The sequence below is a fragment of the Dermacentor variabilis genome, chromosome 5 (genome assembly GCF_050947875.1).
Source record: "Dermacentor variabilis isolate Ectoservices chromosome 5, ASM5094787v1, whole genome shotgun sequence".
Taxonomy (NCBI): Eukaryota; Metazoa; Arthropoda; class Arachnida; order Ixodida; family Ixodidae; genus Dermacentor; species Dermacentor variabilis.
In genome coordinates, this window is record NC_134572.1 from 81387504 (window position 1) to 81403071 (window position 15568).

Below are 15568 nucleotides of genomic sequence, written 5' to 3' on the forward strand. Positions count from 1 at the left end.
TGTGACCTCGGGAGCCCCGTGGCCATCCTTGAACGCGCCGTCGGGGTTTTTTGCGCACGTCTCCCACCGCCGAGAGTGAGTCTGCGTGAACTTTTCGAGTCATGTTCAAATGAAGGTATTTAAGTTCTTCTACTTTCTTTATCAGAAAAGCTTCACAGCAATTTCCGACATCTTCTTTGTTTTTTTGCTTTTTTGGTCAGTATTCGCGCGTGATATTCTGTCCCGTAACACAGGGGTTCACAGGGAGACAGAATCTGATGTGATCAACTAACAAGGTATGTACGAGGCTGTAGCCAATGTTTCGATAAGGAGGCTCATCTTTGCCGGGGGTAATTGCGCCACGGCGACGCAGTGGCTACTGCATTCAGCTGCTGAAGACGAGGTTGCGGGTTCGGTTCTTGGCGACGGCGGCCGCATTTCTACGGGGACGCAGTGAAAGAACGCTCGTGTACTTAGGTGCCCGGTAAGGAACCCCAAGTGGTCAAAAAGTAATCCGGAGCACCCTCCATTATGGCATTTCTCATAGCCCTAGTGCTGCACGGGGACGTTAAAACAAGCAAATAAATAAATAAATAATGTTCGCCGGGGCCCCGATAAAGATAAGTTCACGCGTCGAAATATTGGCTGCTTCCTGATACATCACGTGTTCGATCTTTACTCCCGCAAAGTGGATGCACGTTTCAATTTTACGTGATCGTATCCAAACAGAAATGCCGCCAGAGAAATATTTGGGAGGTCAACGCAGCACTCAATAGACGGACGTATGTTTTTCTGTCTGGTTTCCTCCTCCAATAGCTAGCGGAGCCCCAAGCGTGGTTGAAGGGCGCCAAAATGTGTCTTATCGGCGAAAGTGAGACGACAAATATGGAAACCGTTCGTGCTGTGAGACGCTGCGTGCGATCTTATACGAGTCAAATATTTTTGGCGCGACAGGTTATCCAATATATATATATATATATATATATAATTGTGTGTGTGTGTGGGGGGGGTCATCATCTTTAAGTTTCCCGGAATTTTTTAAATACCGCCTGTGGAAGGTAGCATAATTAGTGTCCTTCAGCTGGGTTATACGAAAAGGTAAAAAATACCAGCACTAGAAATCGAAATGCTTATCGAACTAATTAACAATCATTCACTAATTAACGTAATTACTTTACATATTGCAATTTGCGACTTGTAGCCTGTGAACTTGCAAGACGATCTGTCCACTGAAATGAAGTCCAGGCGTTACCAGTTTTGAGGTATTTCCCAAAGTATGCGACGCGTTTTATTGAAGAAGTGGAACAGTGAATATTTACTGCACGTTTGATGGCGCATACCTCCGCACTGCTGTCATTGAGGAAATTCATTCCAAGCTTTGCAAGGTTACCGGCTACAATTCGTAAATTACAGTAAGTGCCGTAAGATTATTTCATTGAAAAGTTAATTAGTAAAATGTTTTAATTAGTTCAATGCGTGTTTCGATTTCTCATGCAAATGATGTCGGCCTCCCAGAATAATCCTGCTTAATTACTAGAATTACGCTATCTGCCACAGGTGATACTGAGAAATTCCGGTAAACCTAGATGTGATCACTCTCGTGTATACGTATTCAGTACGACCGTGCACCTTTGTCTGGCGTGGACGTTACACAATCCCCTGGCCGCTGCTTCGCATCGAGGATACCGTTGCGTACGCACACGTCTTTGGAAAGGCCAGTGTTTCATCGGTATTCATGCTCGGCGCTCGTTCTATACACGGCGGCCGCCTTGAGCGCCTCTTGTGTGCACCTGTATAATACATCCGTCCGTATCTGCGGGTCCTCACGCATATCGTGGGCTTGCATTTGCTAGCTGATATGTGCCCTTCGCCGTGTCGTGAGCCATTTACCGAGCGTTCCATTTCACCGATGCGTTTACGCAGCTGCAGAGAAAAAGCCATGTGCTTTCTTTTATGCTGGTGAGGGCTGCGACAATCCTTCCGGATGCAGGTCAGCCGGAGAACGTCATTATTCTTTTGACGCTGTTTGCAACGCCACGTGAATTTTTTCGGCCTCTGCTTGTCCCTGCACCATGCTAACGCACTGTGCTCGTTGCTGTGATAGTCCCTTGATAGGATGGTTTAACTTATATAGCGGCTTTAGCTCCTCGATATCACTAGTGCATCCATGGTTTCCATGCGGGCGCCGTGTTCTTGCTGTACAAATAACGGAATGCTTATGTTATGGACTGTCTAAAGAGAAACACCCAAACAGTATGCATTGAATGCAACAGTATGCATTGAAAAACAGTATGCATTGAATGATAAATCAATTTTCTCTTCAGTTATTTGGCTTGAATGAATTTGCTTGTGACAAAAAAAAAATTGAGTTCTTGCGCATATTACGTCATGGTGTCGTCACAGAATTTACTTCCGTCCTTAATGTTCGCCCCCCCCCCGCTCCCCCCACCACACTCATAAACACGTACACCATTTCTCTCGCTCTTTTTTTTCTCATGCTTTTGGTAGTATTATTAGCTACTAGCAGGCGCTGCCAATATCCTTGACGTATGGAAGAACAGAGGTGCTATTCTGTACACTCGCTAATTCCTACATGTTGGCACTTTGAGCCAATCAGAGAAGGCGTAGCTGCCATGTGAGCCAATCAGCGCTGACAAAATGCCGAATCGCACAACATGGCGCAGTAAGACGGGGTCGAGAATTACATCCCTGGTGCAGGTAGTTGAATGTGGCGCCGCCAACCGTCTTTATTCTCTCCGGCGTTTCCCCTGGCATTCCGTTCTCCGCTCGCCGGAAGAGTGGCGGCCGTTTTTGCTATTAGGCAAGCATTATTCTGGCATGCGGTCTAGCTTCATTTAATATTTTCCTCAATGTGTCTTCAACGCTGACAAGAGGGTTTGGGGACCTACTGCTGTTTGTGCGAGGGCAGTTCGTGCCGCTAAGGCTGATGAAACTTTTGTCCGCTTGAAACTTGCGCGTCGCGCGCTCACCGTGGTTTACGCTGAGTGAGAATAATTCGTCGACGCTCTGGCGTAAAGTAAGTGCTACACGAAATAGCGCAGCGTGATTGCGCATGCTCCGCCCGCTCCCGGCTGCTCGAGCTTCTTGGATGTGGTGGCTGAAAATTGTGTGTGCCTCCAGCAGCTTTTGTACCGTCTCGTGGGTTCGTTAATTATTCACGTCATTATGATTGTCTTTCTATCTTTCCGAATGCCTTGTTAAGTGGTGTTTCTTCTTTTTAGTCTTTGTGTCAGCTGCTTGAGAAATTGGCGGAAATTAAATGGTTAAAAAGGAGTTGAATTAGTCGTCCCAGTCGCTTTATTGTGCGAAGTTTTTTTTCTTACGTGTGGCCCCTAGTGATGACCGTGCTTAAAGGGTCACTATACTGCAACTGAACGCTGCAGGGATCCTCAATCCGGGGGAGGGGGGAGCCTGCGCACTGTGGTGTTCAGCTCCGTCTCTGTGTTTCGCGCCCATAATGCTCCAGCGCACGCGTGTCTTTAGAAGGCCTGATTGTATGCTGTAGACTCAAGCGCCACCTCTCATGTGTAGCGCACTCGATAAGGCGCAGACTATGTATGGCCTTCGAGATTGTGCGCGGTGACAGGTTTTGCGCCAGCGCGCGCCATCTCGGGATGCCTTCACAATCGAGCGTTGAACAGAGGCTGGTATTTCATATGCAGGTTCAAGCATGGGTGAGGGTGAATTCGTAAACACTGATTTACTCTCTTGGTGTGTCGGGCGCCGTTTAACCGTTTTGCCGTCAAGCGTTTAGCAAACTCTCGCAAATTTCGTGGGTTGTCGTATTTATACATTACTGTGGTCGTAGCTGAAGTGTACAGGTTGGTGACACCTCTTCTGACCCCTTCGGCCACCCCTCCTGTTTTTTATTATTTTTATGGCGTATTGTATGTAATCAGCTAGCCTTTACTCGAATCGAATGTCAGTGAAAAGCTGGAGTACAGAAAAAGCTGAAAAGCAGAGCAAATATCGCTCACTGGCGCTAACGTTAACGCCCAATTTAGAAGTCCGCCGGCGCGCTGGCACTCTCGCTTTCACCGGATTGGCTGCTTTGTATGCTCTTCGAAGCGGTGCGCCCCCGCCTGACCTCGCGTCTGGCGGACCTCGTGTTCAGCATCTCATATGCATGGGCGCCGTCATGTTCCTTCTCTTTTACGAGGGGAAGCAGCGCTGCTCGTCGTCGGCGTCCACTACTACTCCTGCATCAAGGACATCGTCGCCTCTTGTTTCGCCGGGATCCTCGAAAGGGGCATATTACGGCGCTCGCACAGGCTTGACTACGTTCTCCTCAGGCATTCGCGCGTGCTTGCGAGCCTTTCATTCTTTTCTCCTCGTTCCTTTTTCTTGTATTATTTTTTTTTCATCCCCCACCATTTTCCATCTTACTTCTCCGCTCATTTAGGCGTTATTGCCCGCTCCGCTGCCGCGCATGGCTCGCTCGCGTGTGCAGCGAGCGGGCCGGGCCGAGCACACGCACGCACACATACTTCGTCCCGAGGCGTGTTCCTCTCTCGACGAGCCGTTCTTCTCCGTTTCGCATTTTCGGCGCTGCTGCTTGCCTGCCTGCTCCGTACTGCTTGCTTCCTCGCGCACGGTGCCTTGCTTTATTCTTTCTTTCCCTCGCTCTCGCGTGGCCATTTCTCCCCCGTCTTTCTATCTCTTCTTTTGGGGGGAGCTCTCTTTATTTTCTCTTTCAGGCTGTCGGATTTCGCGTGCTCTCTCTCCCCGCTGTTCTTCGTGCCCCAAGTGGAGAGCGCGCGCGACTGCGCAGGGTTCTCTCCTCCGTAGCGTCCTCGCCCGATCCCTCCTTTCGCGTTTTTGCTTGTGCCGCTGGCTAGCCTGCTTGACTGCAGCAGCGGCGCGGCGTCGTGTGCTTCTCTCTCGCCCCCAACGCCCTGTTCTCTCTCCTCCTCGGCTTCCTCGGCGCGCGGTGGCTGTCGGGAAGAGTTGAACGATCTCTAAACTCGATCGGGCTTCTCTCTGCCGCTGCTGCCGCCGCCTGCGCGCTCGCCCGTCGCTGGCTGTGCCGCCGCCGCCGCCGCTGTGTGTGTGTGTGCCCCGTTGGAATGGGGTTGCCTGCAGCGCACCTGTAGTAGCCTAGTGCTTGGGGCCCGAACCCGGGCTCATCCACGCTGCACACCTCGGATACACCTCCTCTCGCGAAGAAAGTGCTCTCTGACGCTGCTCCCCCCATGGATTACGACCCCTCTGGATGCCACGCTAGGTGAGTGCTGCCTGTCTAGCTGGCCTTCGGAGCTGGCGGCGCGCGTCAAACGCTGCTGCTGCTTGGGACCTGACCGAGTAGCGAGCCCCTGTGCCGACGCTGGATTTCTCGCACCACACGGGCGTCTCGTAGGCACAACCCAGCCCGCGGGCTAGCGCGTCTCTGGGTGCGTTGTGTTGCCCCCGTTTGGCGGCTGCGCCGCTTTCGCTCGCGACGAGCGCAGCGGCGGACCAAGCTGAGCGCGGTTCCTGTGCCAGACGATGGGTCGGTTGTGTGTGTGTTGTCCGCCCGCGGCCTGCGGCGCCCGGGTCGTCGTGCTCTCAGCGTGAACTCCGAGTTTTGACGTGCGCTGGCGCACAGAGGAAGGACCCTGCGGTGGGACCGACGGAGCACAAGCAAGCGAGCGAGCAGCATTTTGGGCGGTCGAGGAGTGTGTGGGCCGGTTATTTTTGGCAGTTCCTGGTGTGCCGTCTCGGCGTCTTCTCGAGCCAGTCCCAGTTAACCTCGCGATCGCGGCGATTCTTGTCGTTTCCCTTTTTTCAGCTTTTTTTTGCCACCTGGCACTAGGCAGCTCGTTTTTCTTTTCGTCACTACTTTAGGGACCTGGCAGTTTTTAGTCATGGCGATCCCCTCCGCACCCAGTTTTCTTTATTTTCTACATTATTTCTGCATTTCTTTACTTTTCGGTCTTTCATTCTTTCTCCCTCTCTCTCTCTTTTTCTTTTTTTTTTTCTGGTGGGACTTCGATTGACCGTATCCAGTGCAGCGTTCTCAGCCTGAGGCGACGGGTCGATACCCCCACTCCGGCTTTGTTTTTCGTGCCTCCTTTTGTTCCCAGCCTGAGGCGTCAGTGGTTTTTTGTTCGCTTGCGTCGGGGTTAGGGCCACTAACCTGCCGCTGGAAGCGAGCGTTTGTTTATCTGCCCAGAGAGCTGCGCGACGCGACGATTTGGTGCTGTCCGCATAAGCCTAGCTCGCTTCCTTCCGGTTAGTTTGGGCGAAGCCGTCCTCAAACACTAAAGCACCCTTCGAACTTCTGTGGGATTAGAGCGGCCAGGTTGAAAACGAATCCCCGTCCTACTCCCAACGATTGTTGATACTGGGTCTTTTTGCACAAATGGATAGTTGCGTAATATCGGGACAGACGCCACAGTAAGAAGGAGTAAGGACCGGAAAGTGAGGTCCGGAGCTCCCACTACTTGTCAAGGGCCACTGTGAACGGTATCTCTCACATCGTTTTGTCTACATTCTCGATCTGTTGTCGTCAGTCGTAGCTCGCGATAAAGCGCGCGCTGTCAAACAACTCGTGGTTCGCGGCGTTCGTTCGCGCCATTGTTTCTTTTTCTTCGTTTCTGTTGCTGGGAGAGCGGTGGTGGTGGGCGGCCCGTGCTCGACAGCGGAGGGAGAGGTCTCGCGTGGAGCGTGCTCTTGCGCAACTCTACGTCGAATGGCTCGCAGCAGCGAAAGGCCACCAGGCACGACTTCGTCAGTGCGCTGCAAGCCCTTCGTGCCTTCTGGTTCGAGACTCCGTTGGGGCGAGCGTGTTTGCTCCCGCCTTCCTTCTCTCTTAAGCGCTCACCCCCTTTGTCTACCCGTGGTTGCGTCGCGGACTCAGCGATGGTAGAAGCTGGCCCTTGCGCTTGCTTTTCCACTTGGCTCGCATTATTTTCTCGTGTTGATCTGTGTTGACACCGTCGATTTCTTTTTTAACGCGCTTCTCATTGGTCACCGGCGGTATTTTTTTTCTTTTTTGTTTATTTCGCGCCGCGTGCTGATGTTCATTGGGGCGCCAGGTTTACTGTCCCGTCAGGCGGCAATCAGCTGTTGGAGCGGTGGAGGAGGGACCGCGCCCAGCGAGAGATGGCGCCGCGGTCGCGTGCCACCTGCGCCATCCTCGAACTTAGCCAGCCATAGCGGCAGCTGTCAGCTCTGCCGCAACTATCGGCCTGCTCTTGTTTGAAACATGACCTTTTTTTTTTCTTTGTAAAAAATTGTTCTTCTCGCGCGATGTTCAATGAGACCGGTACTTTCGACGAAAAATGTGCTTTGCGGAACAATTGTCGCTGCTCTCATCTTGGTCAACGAGTTACACGACTTGAGATCATTCATTTCATTTAAAATCGACCCTATGGGCAGTGTCCTTGACGTGGTGAGTGCTATAGGTGTGTTTTTGATGGCGTATAACGGTGCGCACCTATTTGTTGGCATTGAGAGACAGCGGAGAGTGAGCCCGATGCCGAGTTGAGCTTTGTCCACGACGACCCGCTCTTATCCCGTTGGAAGTTCGCGCAGTAAATTTCTGCGCAGGTTACCGCAATTTCTATGGAGAGCACTGGCAACCTTTGTGTGTATGTTCATTGGCAAGTTTTCCAACTGTCCGTCGACGACAATATTGTCGTTTTGTTTTTAGTTCTTATTATGTACACACGGCGTTTAGAGGAATGAGAGAATTGCAAGCGTTGACAGGAGAGAGGCCGATTGCATCGCTTAGCTTTGTTTTCAAGCCATTGTTACAAAGACTGCATTATCATCCACCTGCCGTGTTTTTGCGAATTGCTTTTAGTTAGTGTTCGCACTTTTCCTCTCGGTTTCGGAAGGTTGTTGCCCCGAAAAAAAAAGAATACCTCGTCCCTGTTGCTTTCCCTTTTGTAACTCGAGGCCTGTCATACTTCCCCAAGTGCTTCAACTGGTCCCGTATGTGCCGACGTCTCGGGCTGTTGCCACCGGTAATCGCAAAACCTGTCCTCCTTTTTGGACCCCCCCCCCCACCCTCCCTGTCTCTCTCTCTTGTTTATTTTCAGGTTTGTTCAAAAGTTACTTAGGTTGCCCTGCTGCCGCAAAGTTACTGAAATTGGTCTCAAGGGATTTGTTTGCTGATGGCCTTCCTTCCGTGCTTCCGCCTGGTTGTCTTTTTCGCTGCGTGTTCGCATTTGCCATGTTATTTTTGCTATCGTTTGCTAACTGCGAACCGAGCTTGAGTACTTCTGTAGGCACGCGCTGTGACGCGGTGAAAAAGAGAGCACAGTGCGCGGCAATAACTGTCTCAGACAAGCTTACGTGAGCCGATAGGAGCGAGGTTGTTATATGTACATATATATTTCGCGTCGAACAGGTTCGAAACTCCATCGGCTTGTCTTAGATTTCGCTTCGAACCAATCTAGTTATGAGCATACGTTTTATGCAACTCTCTCGAGGGTACACAAGGTAAGGTCATGACCTGTGTCACAAGTACTATCTTTTAAATGTCAAATTTACTTTTCACAAAAGAAATGCACATTTTCCCCCCACGGTTCGGTCCTTAGTCCGCCATGTGTGCGCCATCGTCTGATCTGTCTTCGTTATCATGGCGTCGTTATCAGCGTTATCGTCGTCGTTGTCGGACAGCCATCGCTGTTGTAGTGAGCACCAAGGCTATCTTCTGTGGTACTCTTACGTTTTTTTTCCCCCATAATGTGCTTGTTTGAGCCGTACAAAGAGTCTACGAGACTTTCATAACGTGCTTATTTGAGACCTCCGCACCTCTAGATCAGAATGCCTATCCTCCTCCTACCCCCCCCCCCCTCAGGCATTCTACTCTCAGGGTCGAGCTCCGAACACTGACCTTTGCGCTGCCGGAGCTGCACCGGCCATGCGAGCGTGCAGCAAGCGTCGCCGCTCGCCTTCCGGCCGCGGTGGGTTGCACGTCCGCAAGCGGCGCAGGTTGCCATCTCGACACATCCGGTGCTATGACGTTGTGACGGCGCAGCTTGCGTTTGAACCGGCTGCGAATGATGTGTGACCCCGCCACCTCCTCGGCGTCGCGCAGTACGTTACGTGAGGTGAAAGTATTCCAGAAACTGATTTATATGGAATACGGTATAGCCTCTTGAATACCGTGGCCTACGTAGGCAGTGCACTTAGTATTTAACAGTAGCAGTAAATCAGGCTGGGCACCGATACATTAAAATCGTTGGCCTTTGGTTTCGTGCGCATATGATTGGAGGACGTTCGTAGAAAGCTTTTTCCAAGCTACTTCGGCCGGTGATAATAATTGAAGTTGTCGGATGCCTGCTGCGCTGGAAGTCATGCGTATTCTTATGCAGTCGGACCTCGTTATAACGAAGTCGCGTCCGACACAAAAATACATTTGTTATATCCGATACTCCTTATGCGCATGTGTTCGTTACACGTTGATATCGGCGAGTCTAAGCTTACTTCGTTATGTCCGACGTTCGTTGTATCCGTGTTCTCCATAGACTGTTTTTCAGAAAAGGAAACTTTGGCTGAAGACGATGAAGGCGTCGCAGAGACGTGCAAGCATCGGCCGCGGCATGTGAGCTCGCGCTGCAGCATCTGCCACCGCTGGTCGTCTCGCTGTGTGTGACTCACAGAGCGGCGAAGGGGTGGGGGGAGGGGTTAGGTTGAGTGCTGCGGGCGGCCGGAAGTCTCCGCCCGGCACTACCCCCTATTCGCCTTACTGCGTTTCCTTCTTCTAATTCTCACTGCGTTCTATATGAAACGTTGCGGCATCCACCTTTACCAGGAAGGTCTTGAGAGCGGATGAAGGGGGTTCTGTCTGGCGCGTGTGGAACCCTCCCCCATCGGTCATGCGTCCCGCGTCTGATCTGCGCCACCTGCACATTGGCGGCGCGTGCGACGTGCCTTCTTTCGCAAGTCGAAAAAACAATTTCTCTGCGTGTGTCACGCACGCATGGGCTATTCACACAAGGGGGAGAATTGTAAAAACGGGGTATCGCAAGAACGCAAGAAGACAGGCCTTGTTTCCCCTAACTCTTGGAGATTGTGTCTTTATTAGCGCATCGTGTAAGACAGGAGGGAAATGGGTCGAGGTGGCCGGGCTGGAGGGATGGCGCTTTTGCGGTGAAGCGGAGGAAAACAAAAGCAAGTCTGGGGGAGGGGGTGGATTGATTCCCTCCACTTCTCCCGTTAGCGCTTCCAGGAAGATCACCAGGTGGTTTGGATTTCTCCATGTGTGTCTAAGGTTGCCGTATCCTTTGTATACCCCCCCTCCCCCTGCCCTGCTGTAGCAAAGATGTCGACTGATTCCTTCCTATCCATTTGTTCCCGCTTCTCTTTCAAATTGTGTGCTAAGGCCGACGCGATGTGCGTGCAGCTAATTTCCAACATTTCTGCAGCCTGTTCTGGTGTGCGTGTACTAATGGCAAAGCGTATAGCAGTTTGTGCGCTGTTTACTTGCGGCGCCTGTTTCCATGCATATTTACCTAAACTCGGCCCTCTTCCGACAGCTTCACATCGCGTGTGTTTGCGTTGACTAGCGGCCGCGTGCGGTACGGGACCAACCATCGACTGCTTTCGTGGGAGTCAAGTGCGCTGAATTGCCGTCGTCGTTTTCAAAGTCCAACAAGTCGGCGGAAAGCACGCGTGCGTGGGCATCGGGTGGCTGGGGCGACGACATCCCTGTGGCCTTCGTTCGTGCCGGGACGATCGATGGTCGGAGGTCAAGCCACTTTTCCTCGCGCGCTCTTCGACTGGTTCGCCGGTTACAGCCTTGATGAGATCCGAACGGCTCTGGCTTGGCCGCTGTTGGCGCATCGCCCGCACCAGCCGCTGCCTTTTGCCGTCCATCTCGTGCGCGGGAGCCAGCTCGGAAAGCACTACGTTTCAGACAAGTCGCGCCTTGACTGCTCTGCACTACCTAAATAAAGAGTGCCGGTGTGCGGGACCTGCTCTACAAACACTTGACCAAAGAGACACTGCACGCGAACTATGACTTTTTTCTCGTTTGCACAGTCGTATTTATTCATTTATTTACTTATTAACGTCATTGTACAGCATGCAAACTGTTCCATTCCTCCTACTCTGTCCTCTCTCCCTGTCCCTTATCCCCCTCCCCCTCCTTTAACCCTACTTCCACTACTGACCGCCGTTCTGGTATCAATATATATCGCTGGACAGTTGCAATGCTATCACTGGTAATTTCCCTACTTTGCTTTCCTTCCCCATGTGCAAAAATAAACAATCAGACTACTACTACTACTACTACCACTACTACTACTACTATACTACTTCCACCACCACCCTCGCCGCCGTGCATAGAGCTCCTGAAGCGAAAACCTTCGCGCCACCAAGGCCGCGTGTAGTGTGAAGAGTCAGGTTGTCGGTGATTCTATCTGCGTTCCCCAGGCTGTGACAACGCGATCGCAAAACAGTGCCCGATTCCCAGTCGGTTTCTTCGTCGCAGTGCTTAAGCGGACCTCTCGGTCGTACATTTACGGTACTGTTAAATAGGACAACGAATTATTATTTCGCGGCTGATTGCCACTCAGTTGTGACACGAAGACCTCGAGAATATATATACCAATCTAGGTCTACCTAACGCGCCTCATGGAGCGCTTTTTTCTTTCTTTTTAGGGAGTTGATAATGCGTTGAAGTCAAGTTCACTTGAATGCTAATTAGGTGTGAAAGGAAGGAACCTTTGAGAGTGATTCGTACTGTACACTGTATGCTAGTACGGCCAGGCATCGTTTCCCACCAGCCGTAAGCGGTTGTGGCGGATGTTTTGCCGTCCATTTTGTGTCGTTCTTCACCTGCCGTCACTCTCTCTTGTTGATGTCGGCCGGCCTGATGCAGATGACCTGTACAGAAGTCTACCCGTTACACCGTCCCACTTCCAGAAGTCGGAGTTCTGACTTCATTGTCATCTCCGACTGGTGTGCCTCTCAAAGCCTTGCGTCTTTTGTTTGTTTGACACCTTGCACCTGGCGCGGTTCGCTGACTCTTCTCCACGAACTCCTCTCCCCGCGCTGATTGCTGTTAAGCGCACCTGTGACGCGTGCCGTTTTTATTTGGAATGCCAGGCTTGTGTGACCTTTTTTCCTACTTTTCCCAATAGCTTCGAGTTAGACGCTTCGTCTTCTCTGAATATGAGATATTTCTTGGGAGCCGGACTCGTGGAGCATTTTATCTTTCGTAAGAACTGTTTGGTATTGACCGATGCCTGTCTCGGCATTCCATTCAATATTTCGATTGGCCAAAACAGGGGCCGAATGCACCAAGCTTCTCCTTCGTAAGTGTCATTTGCTATCGGCCGGTCACTTTCGCTAATATGTCGGACTCCCCGATTGGTTAACATCTGCTCTCACGAACGATTTTATCGTAAGAATCTTTGCGAATATGGGCCCAGTTTCTTACGAGCCTTGCATGCGCACTGACGGATGCCCGAATGTGCACCCCATTTGGCGCACATAGATTTCGTTCTTTTTTAATTTGTCTTTGACGGCTGTATTATTTCAGATTGGTTGGCAGGGTCATAAGTCCTTTGACACTTTCAACAGACATCCTCAATGTACTTACAGCGCAAGAAATATACAGAGACATCCTCAATGTACTTACAGCGCAATAAATATACAGATACATCCTCAATGTACTTACAGCGCTAGAAATATACAGGGACAAGAAATAACACGTGCATGTCTCTGTCCTTTCGCTGTAAGCAGGTTCAGGATGGCCCGTCAACTAGGCCGGACGTTTACCTTTCAGCACAGAGCGTTTATAGCCTTGCCCTTGGGCGTATATTGCTGGCCCTGCGATGCTGGAGAACTTGCGTATGCGAGATTCTTCGGCAGGCCCTCTTGTGCGTGTTTGAAAGCGAGGGCATTACTACTTGCCTTTCGATCAAACTGAGTTAGTTCGAGCGCCGCGTCGGCTTCGCGCAGCGGTCTCGACTCTCGAGGCTCGCCGGAAACGGGACTTTTACACAGTGGTGGCCGAGCGCGTGCTAGCCCTCGTCCTGGCTTTCTCAAGGAGACGCCGTTGCTGCGGGCGAAGAAGCCTCCCGCAGCAGCATTGCCGCCGTCGCCTGGACCGGCCGGGCAAACGTCCTCGCACGCCGGGCCGCCTCTTCTCCACCGTCGTAGGGGCTTCGTGCTTTCGCTTCTCCGGTATTCTTTGCTTTCTTTTTGTTTTCCCGTCCACGTGAGCTGTTCGGAGAACCGGTTCTCCTCTGCCGCCGAGCATTCCTCTGGCGCTTGACTTTTTCTTTCTTTGCTTCCTCTTGCGCGGACGAGCGTCGGTCGCGTCGAGGTGAAGCGGGGCGTAGGATGGACCCGACTGCTGTGGACTGCCGCCGCCGCTGCTGCTGCTACAGCCGCACCAGCAAGCGCCGCGCACGCCGGGCTCTCTCTTTCCCTCCTCTGCACTGTGCGGGCGAGGAGAAATGCAAATGGCCGCTCGCTGGACAAGCAGCGGTCAGCACTTGGAGACCTCCTCTCCTGGCTAGCTTCGCCTTCTCTCCCCCCTCTTTTTTTTTTTGCTTTTACTTTTTTTCTTCAAACTGTTCTTTTCGTTCTGTTGTCCAGTTACGTTCGCAAACAGTTCGTGTTTTCGAGGCCTATTAGGCCCACGTGATTACTTGTCGAAGCGGTTGCAGTGTTTTTCTTCTTTTAGTTTGCTTATCTATCGTTTTCTTTTCGGCTGTTGCTTTCTCACTGCTCTCATTGGCTCCCGCAAGACCCCCCCCCCCCCTCTCCCGCTGTGTCCGGCGTTGTCGTCGGCTTGCCGTGTCCTGCGTTCGGCGTGGGCTACTTAACCTGCGCGGCGTGTGCGAGCTGCTCGGTGGGGGGCTTTCTTTATTATAATAATTTTTTTTGGTCCGCAGGGTCGATTAAAATTGTTACGGGCTAAGGCGACTAGGGAGAGGCACGGAGTACATAGACACTAAAATGGTTCCAGTTTGAATGCTGTGTGTTAGGCGAGACTGTTACCCCCTGTTGGCTGTGAACAGATTAGCTGTTGTCAGGGGCTAGTGGTAGTTGAGTAGGCGGAATGAACTCGATGGCTGAGCGAGATTTTTCGTATGACACTGTCTTCAATCATTCTACTGAGGTTGACAGCCGAGCGAGTTGGTATCAGTTCATACTGGAAAAACAGCGCTGAAGTTAAGGCACGGACCCCAGGAGAGACAAGCGCCGTTAAAGTAGAGCGAAGAACACCGATGAACCGGGCTGAGAGTACTACAGAAAAGTACTAACACGGAAGAAGGCTCTGAGCCCTTTCCGTGTTCCTTGCTTTAGCTTAACAGCACTTGTGTTGTTCAGTTTCTTCCTGTCCCTGCGTCTTAGTTTCTGCGCACTCTTTTCCGCCATGACTTCTTTTTCTGTGGCTCGATGTTTTTGTTTTATTTCTTCAATACTTACACGATTAACGCCTCCTGCGAAAAGTGACAAGATGCGCCTGTTCTGGTTACTACAGTGAAGCTGTTCACCTCTAGCCCCTGTTTGCATCCCCCGCATGCGTTCCCTCGAGGGGCACCCCGGCCAGCTTACGTCCGTATGGGCGACAGGAATGCGTGGGCCGATCCCGGAGATAGTGAAATACCAGGCCGACCAGCGACGAAGGTGAAGCAGGCTTCAAGCACTCTACCAGCTTCCAAAAATAAGTTTAATATCTTGGGTCCAAACAGAACCACATTAAATCCGGGGTTGTAAGAGAAACACTATATATATATATAAATATGCGAATGTTGTGGGATCGTTCCCCGCCTGCGGCATGTTGCTTTTTCATCCACTTTCATTTCCCTCAACTTATAATTTCCTTAATTCAATCAGTAAGTACAAGCGATTTCGCCTGTGTTGATCTTGGTGTCCCTTGGTTGGCAGAATTCTTGGCAGAATTCCTCCTCCTCCTCCTCCTCCACCACCACTTTTCTCCTCTCTTCTGCACCTTCTTTCACTTGGCCAGCGTTCGTGCTCACCGTTGTAACGACACCAGGTGGTTTGCTTTGCAACTAAGCCAGTGATCGTGTCACCCCGTTGCGGCGCGGCCTACGGAGTGCTCCCTCTCCACTTCAGTGACGCCTCTGGCGGTTGCAGAAGCCTGCTGCGCCCGACATTCGCAAAACAAGAGCAATCTGTATGGAGTGAGATCAAGAAGGGGTGGGGGGCTGAGTGGTAGAAGAGACCCCCCCCTCCATTTCTTTCTTTCTCTTTCTCTTTTTTGCCCCCCTGGGTGCAGGAGTTGTAAAAGCTGGCACCGGTACAGCGTTCTCGCGGAAACACGCTGTCGTGCTCTTTCAACTGCCATCTGTGCATCTTGTGCTGATGGTGGAGGGCTTCCGCTTGGTGTTTTCTCTCTTTCTCTCTCTTGTTGCTCGGCGCTTGGCCCACCTCGCATGGTTGAGCGCGTTGGAGAGGACTGATGTGCACTGCTTTCCCCAGGATGGCACGTTCTGAAACGCTTGCTGGTGCACGGTTCTATACCCCTACCTCGTCAGTTGCTCGCAGCGCAGCAAAGGCTACGGGTCGCGTAAGCTAACACGAACACTGCACTTTGTCTCAGTAGTTTCGTATGGCAGGGCCAAAGCCGAGAGTCATTCAAACGCAGATG

General features: G+C 51.6%; 1 protein-coding gene and 1 pseudogene across 2 annotated transcripts in view; one reads left to right on the plus strand and one right to left on the minus strand.

The window, feature by feature from the left end:
- Window positions 1-15568, plus strand: part of bbx (bobby sox) — a 270510-nt gene that overhangs the window by 173343 nt on the left and 81599 nt on the right. The window contains exon 1 of one of the 2 annotated variants that reach the window (XM_075692970.1): window positions 4939-5224. The exons of the other annotated variant lie outside the window; for it this stretch is intronic. The gene's annotated coding sequence lies outside the window, so the exon portion shown is untranslated. Of the gene's footprint in view, window positions 1-4938; window positions 5225-15568 lie in introns of those variants that run through there. 2 annotated transcript variants of the gene reach the window in all.
- Window positions 14527-14703, minus strand: LOC142583785 (U2 spliceosomal RNA; annotated as a pseudogene).